This window comes from Arachis ipaensis, chromosome B10, assembly GCF_000816755.2.
Source record: "Arachis ipaensis cultivar K30076 chromosome B10, Araip1.1, whole genome shotgun sequence".
Lineage (NCBI taxonomy): Eukaryota > Viridiplantae > Streptophyta > Magnoliopsida > Fabales > Fabaceae > Arachis > Arachis ipaensis.
In genome coordinates, this window is record NC_029794.2 from 24,987,158 (window position 1) to 25,001,038 (window position 13,881).

General features: G+C 33.5%; 1 long non-coding RNA gene across 1 annotated transcript; it reads left to right on the forward strand.

Annotated features, from left to right (window-relative positions):
* On the forward strand, positions 2,118-3,082 carry LOC110267822. Its single transcript, XR_002355757.1, has 2 exons — positions 2,118-2,273; positions 2,614-3,082. It is a non-coding gene; the product is annotated as an uncharacterized LOC110267822 (long non-coding RNA).

Here is a 13,881-nt window from a genome sequence, read left to right on the forward strand (position 1 = left end):
GTACAACTTTAGCAGTTCCTTTAGTTTCTTGTATTCCTTCCACTTTTGCATGCTTCCTTTCCATCCTCTAAGTCATTTCTGCCCTATAAACCTTGAAAACACTTAACACACATATCATGGCATCCAATGGTAATAAGAGAGGATTAAAAATAGAAAATTTAAGGGCCCAGGAAACATGTTTTGAATCGTAACACAAGATTAGGAAGGAAAATGTAAAACCATACAATTAGTATGAATAAGTGTGCAAAGACTTGATAAAAACCACTCAATTGAGCACAAGATAAACCATGAAATAGTATTTTATCAATCTCCCCACACTTAAACATTAGCATGTCCTCATGCTAAGCTCAAGAGAAGCTATAAGAGAGTGAAGAGGAATGGTAGAAAGTATGAAATGTAACCTATCTATATGAATGCAACTACATGCAAAATATTTCTACCTACTTGGTTAAAAGTAAACAAATCCTTCAAGAAGAAATATGAACTAGATTTCACTAATTCAAATCATAAAAATGAAGTACAAATAGACTTGCAGAAGAGAATAGCTCGTGAAAGCCAGGAACAAAGAATCGAGCAATGAACCCTCACCGGAAGTGTATACACTCTAATCACTCAAGTGTTTAAGGTTCGATTCTCTCAATTCTCAACTAACCTTGCTTTCTAAGGCTTGCTCTTCATCTAACAATCAACAAAAATTTAATGCACAAAATACACATATCAAGAGGTCTTTTAAGGGTTGTAATGGGGTTATGGTCAAGGTAGGATTGTATTTGGCCAAGTGGACTAAAATCTGAATCCTTAGTTAACTTAAACTTTCCACCTAACTTAGGACAATGCATGTAATCATAATATAAAGCCTATCTACCCATTGATTATGTTTTCCACATATTCATGCATCCGAATTTCGAGTACAGTACATACGCATTGCTTTCACCATTTACTTTGGGGCATTTTGTCCCCTTTTTATGATTTGCTCTTTTTCTTTTCTTTTTTCTTCTTTATTTTTTATTTTTTTGCTTTATATATATATATATATATATATGGTGAATTCTACTCTACCCTTCCTATAATAACATGTAATTTACCCTCTATGACATGTCATCTTTTAATTGGTTGCTATGTTAACTATGGTTAAACTATTAGTAATTAAATTATAGCCCAAAGTGGGTGATTATGTAATTTACTAAAAATTCAATCTTTAATTTTTCCCCAAATTAAGCTCCCACACACCTAATCCTCTGTATCTCCTTCCCCATCTCCGTTTGTCCTTCTGTCTCCTCTCTCCGCCGCCATGGATCCAGACTTTCATCACTACCGTCGCCCAAATTCTTCCCCAAATCAAGCTCCCACACAATGAACCCTAATCTTCTGTATCTCCTTCCTCCATCTCCGTTTGTCCTTTTGTCTCCTCTCTCCGCTGCCATGGATCCCTACTTTCATCACTCCCGTCGCCCAAATATGTACATTCCTCTTCCTCCGCCGTATAACCACCACCATCTCCGTCAGGTTCCCAACCACGTTCTTGTGAACCCTACCGCATTCAATTTCAACCCTCCCGTTTTTTTACCCGCCAATCCACTCTTTGTTCCTCAGGTTCCTGTTCTTTTTGAACATGATTTGCGTCACCGTAGTTTAATGCTATCGCAGTCTCCTTCAAATTCTAATCCTCGCCGCAGTGCTTCCAGGTTCAGTAAGGAGTGCTTTGGCGGAGCAAACCGCCGTTGCCATGTGGTTGTTCCTCCGAATTCCGGTATCGAATCAAAACTTTGCTCGGAAGAGGCGCGAGACTCTTCTCTCGAGACAACGGCTTTGGAACTGGATAGGTACGATTATAATAGAGCAGATAGGGTTCATGATATAATGGCATTCCAAAGAAACAGGTTAAGAGTAAGAGTGTTTTTCTTAGAATCCAGGCGCCAAAACCGAGCAATGGTAAGAATGAGGATGATGAACAATTACATTGTGATGATTGTGCTGTTGTTGACTCATTGGTTATTTTAACACTAAAAAAATTATTTGGATAAGTTTTGCAAAGGAACACACTTAGATGCTCACACCCAGTAAGATTGTTTTTGATACACTGGCTTGATGGTAATAGTTTCTTGTGATTTGGAATTTTGTTTTCCCCTAAAGGATGTAATGCTACATGATATGGATTCTGCCAATGCACAACCTCAAGGTGCGCAAGAATCGATTGATGAGTGCAAACAGTGGATATGGTGGCTTAGGAGTACAGGGACAGAATCGATTGATGAGTGTTGTGCTTCCACAAGGTACGTATTTTTATGGATGTCCATTATAATGGTGTTAAACAATACTTATCCACAAAGATGTTCTCATGCAATGACCCCTAATTGCATTTGCTTTGTGCAAGTGCAGCCATAGAGAAGATGACTTTATTTTCTGTTTGCATTGGTTCAGCTTGTCCAACTAGTTGGCCTTCTTCTATGCAACCACATTGTTCGCTTCCACATGTTGAAAACTGTTAAAGAACTGATGGTTGTTTTAGATTTGTATGTAATATGCTTGATGAAATCATTTATATTTGTTTTCATGCATGTTGAATGCACAAATATTTTTCTTACGATTGATACTCATTTGAGCTTATGATAGGTATTGAAGTATTTCTTTGTGGTGACAAGAGCTTCTTGATTCAGGATCTCCGTAGGTGATTTCAATGCTAGGGAACTCTTATCCCAATGCTGGTGGTCCACTTTCACAAAGCCATGTTATGGATATGTTGAATGATGTAAACTCAAGTGATAATTCTCGTTTTGACATGAATGACTTCCCTCAACTGACTAGTCGACCTAGTTCTGCTGGAGGGCCTCAAGCACAATTAGGTGCAAACGAAGATTTCCAGCTTTGCCAGGATTCAAAGGTGTAGTAACTGGAGAAGATATGTGACCTGATTGGCTGTTATGCATTTCTTTCTAGCAATTTTGGCTGTTTTATGTTATCAAATAGTTTTTTTGTATAGTTGCCTTATGATTTGTTGTTTAAAGAGTCTCTTCTTACAGAGTTGAGTTATAGACTGAATTATGCACTTTCTCTTATGAAAAGTTTTATGGATTTACGTGCATATCTACCTTAGTTCCTTTGGTGCTTGGTTTTATTGCTTTGTTTATTATATTCTGAAATTGTAAGTCATGTAAGGTGTTAAATAAGCATATGGTTTTCTCACTTTGTAATCAATTGTTGAAATTTATGCATGGAAAGATCTTCTTTCTAATTTAGTGAATCTTTTATATGAGCTATTATTTGATAGGAAGGGGAAAATACAACAGAGGATAAAAGATTACCGAAAAGAAACCACAAAGCTAAAGGAAAACAAATGATACCCCGACCCCCTCCCCCTTTTATTCTTTTTTCTTCCGCAAAAAAAAAACACACAAATTATTCACAAATGCATTGTTAGGAGGACTGGAGTAAGTTATTATTCACAAATGCATTGTTAGCAGCAACAACTAATCCCTAGTCACACTGAACCTGAAATTTCAATAGCAGCAAGTACAGCAACAAGTAATCCCTAATCACACTGAACCTGAAATTTCAACAGCAGCAAGTAATCCCTAATCACACATTCACACTAAACCTAAAATTTCAACAAACATTACAACATAGTAACAAGTAATCCCTAGTCACACTGAACTTGAAATTTCGACAGCAGCAAGTAATCCCTAATCACACTAAACCTGAAATTTCAACAAACATTACAAAACAGCAACAAGTAATCCCTAATCCCTAAACAAAAATGTCAACAATGATTTGATTTTCAATTTTAGCAACAACAAGAAAATTTCAACAAAAATTTCAGGAAGTAAAGAAAGAGCAGCAGCACAAAATCAGCAAAAATTAGCAATTTCACAGTTTCACATTAAAAATCAGCAAATAGAGGCTATGGGGAGAGAAGACTGAGACACGAACTGAAGAACTGAAGAACTGACGAATTGAATAAGTGAAATCAGCAAACAGAGGCTCTGGCGAGAGAAGACTGAGACACGAACAAGAACTGAAGAAGATAGCTGTGACACTAACCTTCGACGGAGACACGAACGGCGATCGGGGAGACGACGGTGAGCGACGACACGGCGAGCTGCTCCAAGCCAACAAAACAGAGAAGCCACGGAGGACGGACGGAGGACAGGGGGAAGGAGGACGCTGAGCTACAAGAGAGGGCTTGGCCACAGACGATGCCGACAGCACGGACGGCGGCAGCAGTGCGGCAGAAATGTTGTAGGGAGGACCTAGGGTTTTGGTTTGGGGATATAACTTTGCTTTAGAGTAGAGTGATTCACGAATTGGTAAGGGGGTTGTTGGGGGAAGGGGTGAGGGTGTAAACTGTAAATGCATTAACGCAACGTTGGGTTTTTTTTTTTCCTCAAAAAAATCAAAACAGGGTCGTTTATCAAGAACCGGAGAGTTACCGGTCCAGTAGAACCGACCGGTTTTCGGCCGGTTCGACGGTTTGATAGCGATTTTCTAAGAAGAGGTTATTAGAGGTGGACCGGATCGTTTTTACTGCCGATTCCCGGTTGAACCGGTTCAACTTGCCGGTCCGGTCCGATTTTCAAAACATTGGTAATTAGCATGATTTAATCAAGAATCCTCACAGATATAAGTATATAACCATTTCAGTTTGAATTTTGCGAAAAATAAACAAACACAAACAAATTAAGAAAATTATAGATTTGTATCTCCAAAGAAATTACAATTAAAAAACAAAAAAAAATTGCATGACAAGATAATAATAAATTAACACACCTAACAATGTAAGACAGCACAATGAGAATGAAAGTAGCCACATGGTGACCCATGGACACCCCAAAGTCAGAACGCCGTGTCTCCCAAAATATTAAAGCAAAGAAGGAGTAGGAATATAATCCAGCAGCATACATGTAGAGTGCCTTCAGTTTCAACCTGAAATGTTTAGAGCTTACAACTCTATCACCAGACTTAATTTGAACAAAAAATTTATAGCAAGGGAAAATGATTGATGAAAGATATTAAACATTGCAACTGGATAACTATAATAACTGGGCTTGTAAGAAAATAATCTTACTTAATCTTTTGATCTGGTCAGACCTGGCTCCCTGGCCCCACCCAAAAATTTCTTGTATTAGTAAACCAAGGTTCATCATAAGCTACGAACAGAGCAAGTACTTCTGCTGACAGAAAATAAACACATTTCCAGGCTGATTCCTTGAACTTCCTAATTTTTTTTCTTCTCTTATCATTCTGGAAATCCAGCTGCTTATGCCCCTTTCCAAATATCAACCGTCTACCCAATTTCTGTAAAAGTTGTTTACTTCAGTTTATATGAACAAACTAGAACCAGAAATAGAAAATTCTAAAAGTATAGAACGACCACATTGCAAGGCCACCAAATGATGACTCCTATCATCATCACAGTTTGATAGATAAAACAAGTGATGAAAAGCATAAGGAAAAATAACATGAAAAAATGAGACGAGAAGCTTATATGTTACCAAGATTATATAAAGTAAGAATGTAATCACCTAATTCAACATAAATATTTAAAATCAGTTTTACCATCTATCATGAACGAGGGAGGGGGGATGAAGCATGCAGATATTCATTGTCTTTGGAATTTCCAATGATGAAAGGTCAGCATTTTCGCTCTTTTAACAAAAAAGTATGTTAACATCATAAATTTAATTAGCTTGTGAAGAAAGCTAACCAAACCAATGCTCTTTTAACAAAAAAGTATGTTAACATCATAAATTTAATTAGCTTGTGAAGAAAGCTAACCAAACCCTCACTGATAAACACACTAATCCAATAAAGGAAAGCAAAAAAAGGATCAAAATGTTGATGCTGAAGCCCCCAGTAGAAATAAAGAAGATATCATAAAATATCAAGGCATATCTGTGAAGATAGCATAGAATCAATTTTGTTATTTACTTTATATATGATCAAATCACATCAGTGTTATTTTAATCAAAATTATACCATTAATTTGCACTGAATTTTGTGAAAATTGAACATCAATAAGACTGACAACTCATATTTATGCATATTTGAAACTCTTATATATTACCATCAATTTTGATCTATAAAAGAGTATGTCTAATGATTTTAGATTGATATGAAATTTTTTAGATTTGATCTACAATGCACAAACTTCTAATCCAACCTATTTAATGTAATAATTTTGATATAATTCAAGTTTCTATCTCTTCCTCTCCTACCTAAGACCCTCAATCTCAACAGAGCTCCAGATAACAGAATTGAATTGAATTTAGGGATTCAAAAACACATTGAAGATACTGTAATCACCCCCAAGCTAAATAGTGTAGGAACCATCTCACACATCTGAAACTATAATAACAATAACGCCGCACAGAACAACACTCCTTAAACTGATACAACAACTCACACATATTATACTCAAAAACTCCGTTCCTCAACAAATTCTCATGAAAACTCAGTAACAAGTAGCAAACGTAAACAACAATACATTCAAGTCAACGCCACCATGAAAACACTACTGAAAAAAATTACGAACTTAACGTAGAAGCCCTTGCAATCGCAATTGTACTTTCCTCAATATTAAAGGCATTAATATTAAAAAAAAATAGGAACACAAGCTAATAAGAAAAAGTAAAAAAATCCAATATGAGTAACTAAGAGAGAATTAGGGAATATTCAAATAAAGTTTGCCCAAGTTAATTCTTTGGTTGACATGTATGCTAAATGTGATTCGGGGAAGCAAATAGGATTTTTGCAAATTGGGCTATTCAAAGTTCAGTTCCTTGGACAGACCTGATCTCGGGTAATGTTCAGACGGGACACCCTGAAGAAGGTATAAAGCTATTAATTGATATGCAAAGAGCTGAAAATACTGCAGATGCAGCTACCTGTGCCAGCATCCTAAAAGCCTGTGCAAATTTAGCCTCTCAGGCTCTGGGAAAGCAGTTACACTCGCACATTAATATTTTGGGTAATTTTCAGTTGGTCTACCAATCTGATATTTAATACATTACCAGTGTTATCGACAGTATATTTGTGAATCTAGTAGATTCAAACAAATTCTGATAAAGCTTTATGCAGGTGAAAGCCTAAATACCTTACGATATGAATGTAAAAGTGTTCTTTCGAGTTTCTTGTGGAGTCTTTTCAAAGGCTATGCACTGAGGGAAAAAAAGAATATTCAACATCAAATCACATTGCAAGGCTTGAATCACTACAGAAGCACTGGAGGTCAAATCATTCCTGAAGCTCAACAAAATAATAGACACATTACCTCTCTTCAGTTACTGCTCTAAATGCGTCCATGAATACTTCAACATTATGGTTTGAACATTCACATTCAACTTCTAATTATACTGTTCACAAATCAGAGAGGAGAATAGTTCTGATGCTTAAGAAAAACGATATTTTCACCCAACTGGTCGCAACTGTAAATTGAAAAATGGTTGGCAATGAATTACATAAACCTTAACAACAAGATTTGTTGCAAAATTAGAAATGCCATCCTTTCCCTCCAATGCTTCTACAACAGCAAGAGCCTTATCTGCTAGAGGTCTAGGAAACCTCTTGGACTACAAAAGGAAATAATAAACAAAATGTAAGTACTCATTCTATGGCTCCTACTAATGCTCAGCAGCAAACACAAAAGCAATACAGACGTTGATGCAAATAACATCTTATTCTTACAATTGCAACTCTGTCTCCAGGACTAACTGAAATAGATTCAGAAGTTGGAGCCTCCTGAAGCTCAACACCGTTCTTCAATTTGTTCTGTTCATCCTGCAGATGATGAATCTATTGCGTTAGACCATATTAAACCCTCTAGATATATATTACGTTTACAGACAATTTATGGTATAGAATTACCAGATCATGAAGAAGCATATCCACCATAGGAGCTGCTACTGTTCTTAGTAAATGCCTATGTAAAACAACCTGCCATCATTTACATGTCAATTTGCACATTTCAACAATGATAACAGAAAAATAAAACTTCTAAAAAACATAACAGAACTTACATAAGAGTAAAAACTGGAAATGCAATACGTCAAAAGAATTTAAAATTGCTTCCAATTGTTGCCAACCAAACATTGAGAGAAGGATCATCAAGGGTTCAACCAAAACAAAGGCCCAAGAAAGAAACCATAAAACCTTAATCTGGACATCACTTTGACAATGCATAATCGATTGCAAACATGTCAGTTACAGCTGGTGTCCAATGGACTCCTGCACGAACTGATCCTTGAATCTCGCCTTCCTTCACAAGTCCATTAAACAAAGATTGGAAGAAAGATTCATCAATCGCCACACCACCGGTTCCGCCCATTTCCTGCAGTAACTGCTGCAATGAGCTCCATAACACCGTCAAATTTGTTGGCACTGTGATGCCCCTTGCTGCCCCCCGAACCATTGCAATCATGCGGGCTACATAGGCGGGAGTATACAATTGCCCTCCCTCAAGCCTTCCTTTCACCTGCCCCAAAGATCAACATCACGTAAAATATAACTCCGATGTCATTCCAGATCTTACATAACACATGAGAAACACTATTTTTGTGGGTCGTGGCTCAGTGGTCAAGGATAAATAACAAGGAACAGAGTTGACGAGAAGATGGGTTTAGAGAAGGATAGACGATGGGTTTAGGGAATAAAAGCTCAGCAAAATAGAATAACATATATATACCTGGATACATATTACATTTTGTCCTAATAATAATGAAAAATTTAGAAAATGAATAAAGTTGGTTACCGTGATGCCAAAATCATCAGTCCATCTGCATTCTTTCATCCATTGAGCAACCCAGATACCACAGTCATTACTGTTTAGTTAAATGTGTGATTGTACTAATTCATCAGTTTAACCGAACACATGATTCGTACATAACAAACTCAAAAGACATGACAGTAAAAAAAAATTTAAAATTAATATTACTTACGAGCCTTTCCTCTGTTGTGGTAGGTCGGATGGTTCCACGACACGAAACTCAGAAATCCTAGGTACAGTGATTTCACTAGACATGTAGAAAGATTTGTGTTCTAACATTTCTTCGATGAATATAGCTTGTGTGACATAAAATATTGTTGGTTACTGTGTAGTACAAGCAATGTAACGGGTTAATTTTTATTACCTGTCTAAAATGGATAGATTATAAAAAATTTAAAAATAATTAATTCGATATTAGTGTTAACAAATGAACCTTCATTTCAAATTAAACAAACTACTAAATTACTTACAAACCAAATGTAGCAATGATCTTAAATTACAAATTCAAATCGTAATTTCAAACGATGTCGTGTTTTTTTTTTTTTTGTTATATACAAAACATTCAAAATTAATAGAGAATAAACGTTTAAAAACTAAATGTACTTTTAACAAAATCAAACTAGACCACTTACCATGGTTTTAACTGATAATAGCCTACCATAGTTTCTGTCTGGTATTTTACAAGAATCAAGCACAAAGATCTTTTCTTTTTTCACGTCTACGATCATCAGGAACCAATGCTCATTGAGGTCGTTGATGGGGACAAAAATCTACTTATTTACAAAATAATGAGGATTGTGAATCTATGCTATTAAGATAAACATACAATTTGGATTAAATAAATCATATATTCTTTACTAAAAAATAAAGGACTTACCCTTGACAAATACTCAATCTTATGCATGTACTTATCCGCATATTGTTCCCTTAGTTGATTGGGTGGTCTAGACCATGTAAGTGCTAGTTGCTTGAGTATATTGTAAAAAAAAAATAATACATCAAATTATTCATATACGGCTTGAAACTTAATTTAAACAAAATATCAAATACAGATTTTTTTGGGGTATTTTTTTACTGAAACTTACCGAAAAGGTTGTTGGCAGAAACCATATGGATGGCAACTTATTAAGCTTTTTATGCTCTTGTGTGAGAATGCAAGTAAGGGAATCTATAACCTACAAACAAATAAATTTGTACATTTTCAATTTTACGATATATAACATTAACATTTTGTACTTTTTTAATGTTAACTAATAAAAAATAAATATTTACATCCTGAATGACTTGTTCTCCTGGAACTAATGTGGCTAAACTTTCTCTATTTGCATATGCGGTACGAGTTGACACTAGTACTTCATCCCTTTACGAATACACATGCAAATATTTATCTCAGAAAATTGTCGTTACGAAATGATAAATTAGACCTGCATCAAATCGAATAGTGTTATAAGTATTTACCGATTAACTTGCCACTTTAAATCCGGGCAAAAAATATAGGCGGCACAAGCAACTTCATCCGTCGTTAGAATCATGTCCTCCGGTGGTCTAAAACTAATGGGCATCCACTGCAAACACGACACCATCATCATGTGTAATTAGACAATAAAATTAAAAAAAGTTATACTAAACAAAGTCATCACAACACATTTTCATGTTTTTATACACATACCTGTGGAACTTTCGGGCCACATGAACGCCACAGTAGCACAAATGATGAGGTACCTTTTTTACCAATATATATTCCCGTATTTGAATTCAAATCTAATTCAGATGATCTTCGTGGGGAGGCATTTGGTTTGAATATCTCCTTGAGATTCACGTCATTTGCGTGGTTATCAGAATCGTTGCTTGGGGAGAATTTGTGTAGGTGGGTTGTACAACTGTTTTTTGACATTCTTGGGATCGAATGAATTTGCTCATTATTTTATCTATGTCGACTTTATTATCAGTTTTTGAATTATTAATATTCGTGGTATTATTAATAGCTAGATTTTCTATGTACGGATTGTCCGATCTAGTTCTATTAACGGCGTACAATGGATAAGCCATTTGGTTTTGTTTTTCGAGGATATTCGTCAGACAGGTTATGGCTGTTGTCATCTTATCAACTGCATTAGTAAAAATAATTTCACAATGGTGGTGGTACTGGTTGTAGGTGGGTGGTGAGTGAGCTTCAACATCTTGAGAATGGTTCTTCTTAAGGGGTGAACTCACCTCCTTTTGTTTCTTGTTACCCGTATTTAAACTTCCATGAAAACTGTATTTTAAATGTTGCAAATAATACACAATTTAAGAACACTTATTTAAAGCATCAACAGATACTAAATAATTAATAAACATTAATATTGTATTCTAAATATTACATAAAATTTAATAAAAATTAATTCCTATTAAAACATTATCACAAAGTTTGTATCTTATTGAAATTAAAGAATTGATTACTTCGTTGTTCACTAAATGTACGCTGAAATATTAATCTAATACATTGTTCAATAAGCTCTGGTGCAGAATAATTAATTACATAGGAAAAAATGGTTCATGTTTTAAAAATTATAATTAAAATTGATCTACAAAATTTCATAGGTTGTTTAAAATCTTGTACTAAAGATATGTACTAATAAATAATAAAAAGGTTTTTTCCTATTATATTAAATATTACGGGATAATAATTAAGAATTAAATTAATGTTAAGAAAAACACAAAATTGGACGTACATCTATTACTCAAATAAACCGACCATACTATAAAGAAAATATTTAGTTGTATAATAAAATTGGACCGGTCACCTTGAGGATGTATCTATTATTTGTTTTATTGTTCTTTTCCTCTGTTTTGTCCTATTCTTGTCCATGTTGTCCGTTGATTCGCTTGTTACGTTGATGGTAGATCTAGCTTTTTCCTTGCTCGGCCTCCTACCTCTCCCCCTCGAAGACATGTTTTCGTGATAATAGTTAATTCAAGCTAAAATTAACTAAAGTTTTTCTCGTATGAATAGGTAAATTATAAAAACTTTTGACTAGAGTAGATCCATGTGCTCCGAATTTATAAGGGCTACTGATAGAGTAGATTTCAAAAATTAAAATTTTAAATATTGAATTTTGAACAAATCAAATTTAAAGTTACGGAATTTAATTTGTTTTCAATCTACATCATGTCAACCATATTTGAAAAAAATACACTAAACTATTAAATTGAAGTGATAGTTTTCCTTTTTAAATTTATCCAAAAATATCTTATTCCAATATAAAGACGCAAACACATTTTTTTATATATCTTTAGAAATCGCTACTAGCAATAGCGGTTTACGTAAACACATAATCCGCTATAGCCAGCTGCATATTACATGCAAATGGGGGAACACATAATCCGCTAAAAAAAGTCGCAGTTTCTGTTTATCGATGCTTGGCCATAAACCGCTACTGGCAATAGCGATTTATGTGCATAGAGACACGTGCATAAATCGCTGGAGGCTATAACGATTTAGTTTGAAAAAAGATATTTGTTATTTCTATACCATTTAAGAGAAAAAAAATAATGCATTTAAACTCAAAAAGCATTAAATCGAATTTATTTTTAACCGAATTGCTGAATTTCTTTAGTTTAAAATTTAAATGGTATTGTTGTTATTGTTTTCATATATCGTAGTTAATTAAAAAACAACAGAAATTGATAGCGATAATTAATATTATTCTATTACGCCTATACATCTAATATTCTTCAATTTTTGAAACCACATATGTAATATTTAATTTGTAACCATATGGTTTGGGCTTTTTTTTATAAATCATTGGAAATTTTAGTTTTTAAATTTCAGTTTATGTATATCATTTATTTGCAACTCATTTTACACATATTTAATCTTATTTAAATTTTTGTTTCCAACAAATGCTGGAACGATAAACTATCGCTTTTAATTCTTATTAAAAATTGATTTTTTTAAATCGAATTTGTAAATTTCTTAATTTTAAAATTTAGATGGTATTTTTTTAAACTATTGGAGATTCGTTTACGAGTAACGATGATCATGAGATTAACGTTGATCATGAGCCATCCTCTCTGTGTAGAAGATATCGTTAGACAATTCAGTTGGTTAGACTATCTCATTCTTGGACTATTAGATAGTTTCAGTAACAAAATACGTTTGTTAAACTTTTTAAATAATTGTTACATAATTCTTATTTAATTTTAACTATAATTTAATCTTTTATATACTATTTAATTATTAATTTTATCTTTTATTTTATAAATTATTATCTCTTATTCATGTATCATATTTAATAATGTTAAAAATAGAAGAAACAACGAAACACATCTTCCATTAATCAACAATTTTTTTTCCTTGATCCATCTCTAAACACCAATAAATTCGTGTTTCTTGGTAAATCAATCGAATTGGCCGTACAACACCGTCGTTTGAATATCATATGTTTCTTCAAGATTCAATATTCAATTGATAACACCTTTAATTTTAAATTTTATTTAAAATTATACGAATATGTTTATTTAAATAAAAAAATTAAAATAATAAGAGTACAGAGTACAAAAAAATTTTAATTTAAAAATAACATAAATGTATTTATTTGTAAGTTAACATTTAACAACCGTAAATTTTTTCTTTTAAACAAAATCTAATAAATAAAATTAATAACATCAGTACAATAATACGAACACATGCAATTTAATAAATCATTAAATTTTAAATTACAAAGTACTACAAATTTTATAATTTAGATTATTAATTATTTAAATAAAATTAAATTTATCAAAAGATAAAAATATACTAATACACTTCAAATTGTATTAGAATTATACAGGTTTGCTGAGTCCATAAACAAACTTTACGTAAATAAATAAGTCTAAGTCAACGGTGAATTTTGTGCAAACATTTCGAAAACACATTAATAATATTAAATATTAAAAAGTAACATGATTTTTTTCAGAATTGCATTTTTTTTTATCTATAACAATATACCATCAGAATACGGAGAATCTGTTCTCAAATTCTCTCTTCCTATTTTACTCCGATTTTTATAATCTAAAACTAGAAATACGTACTCAATTTCTGTCAATACTACATTAAGTCAGCACAAAAATATATAACTGCTTCACTTTCAACCATCAAA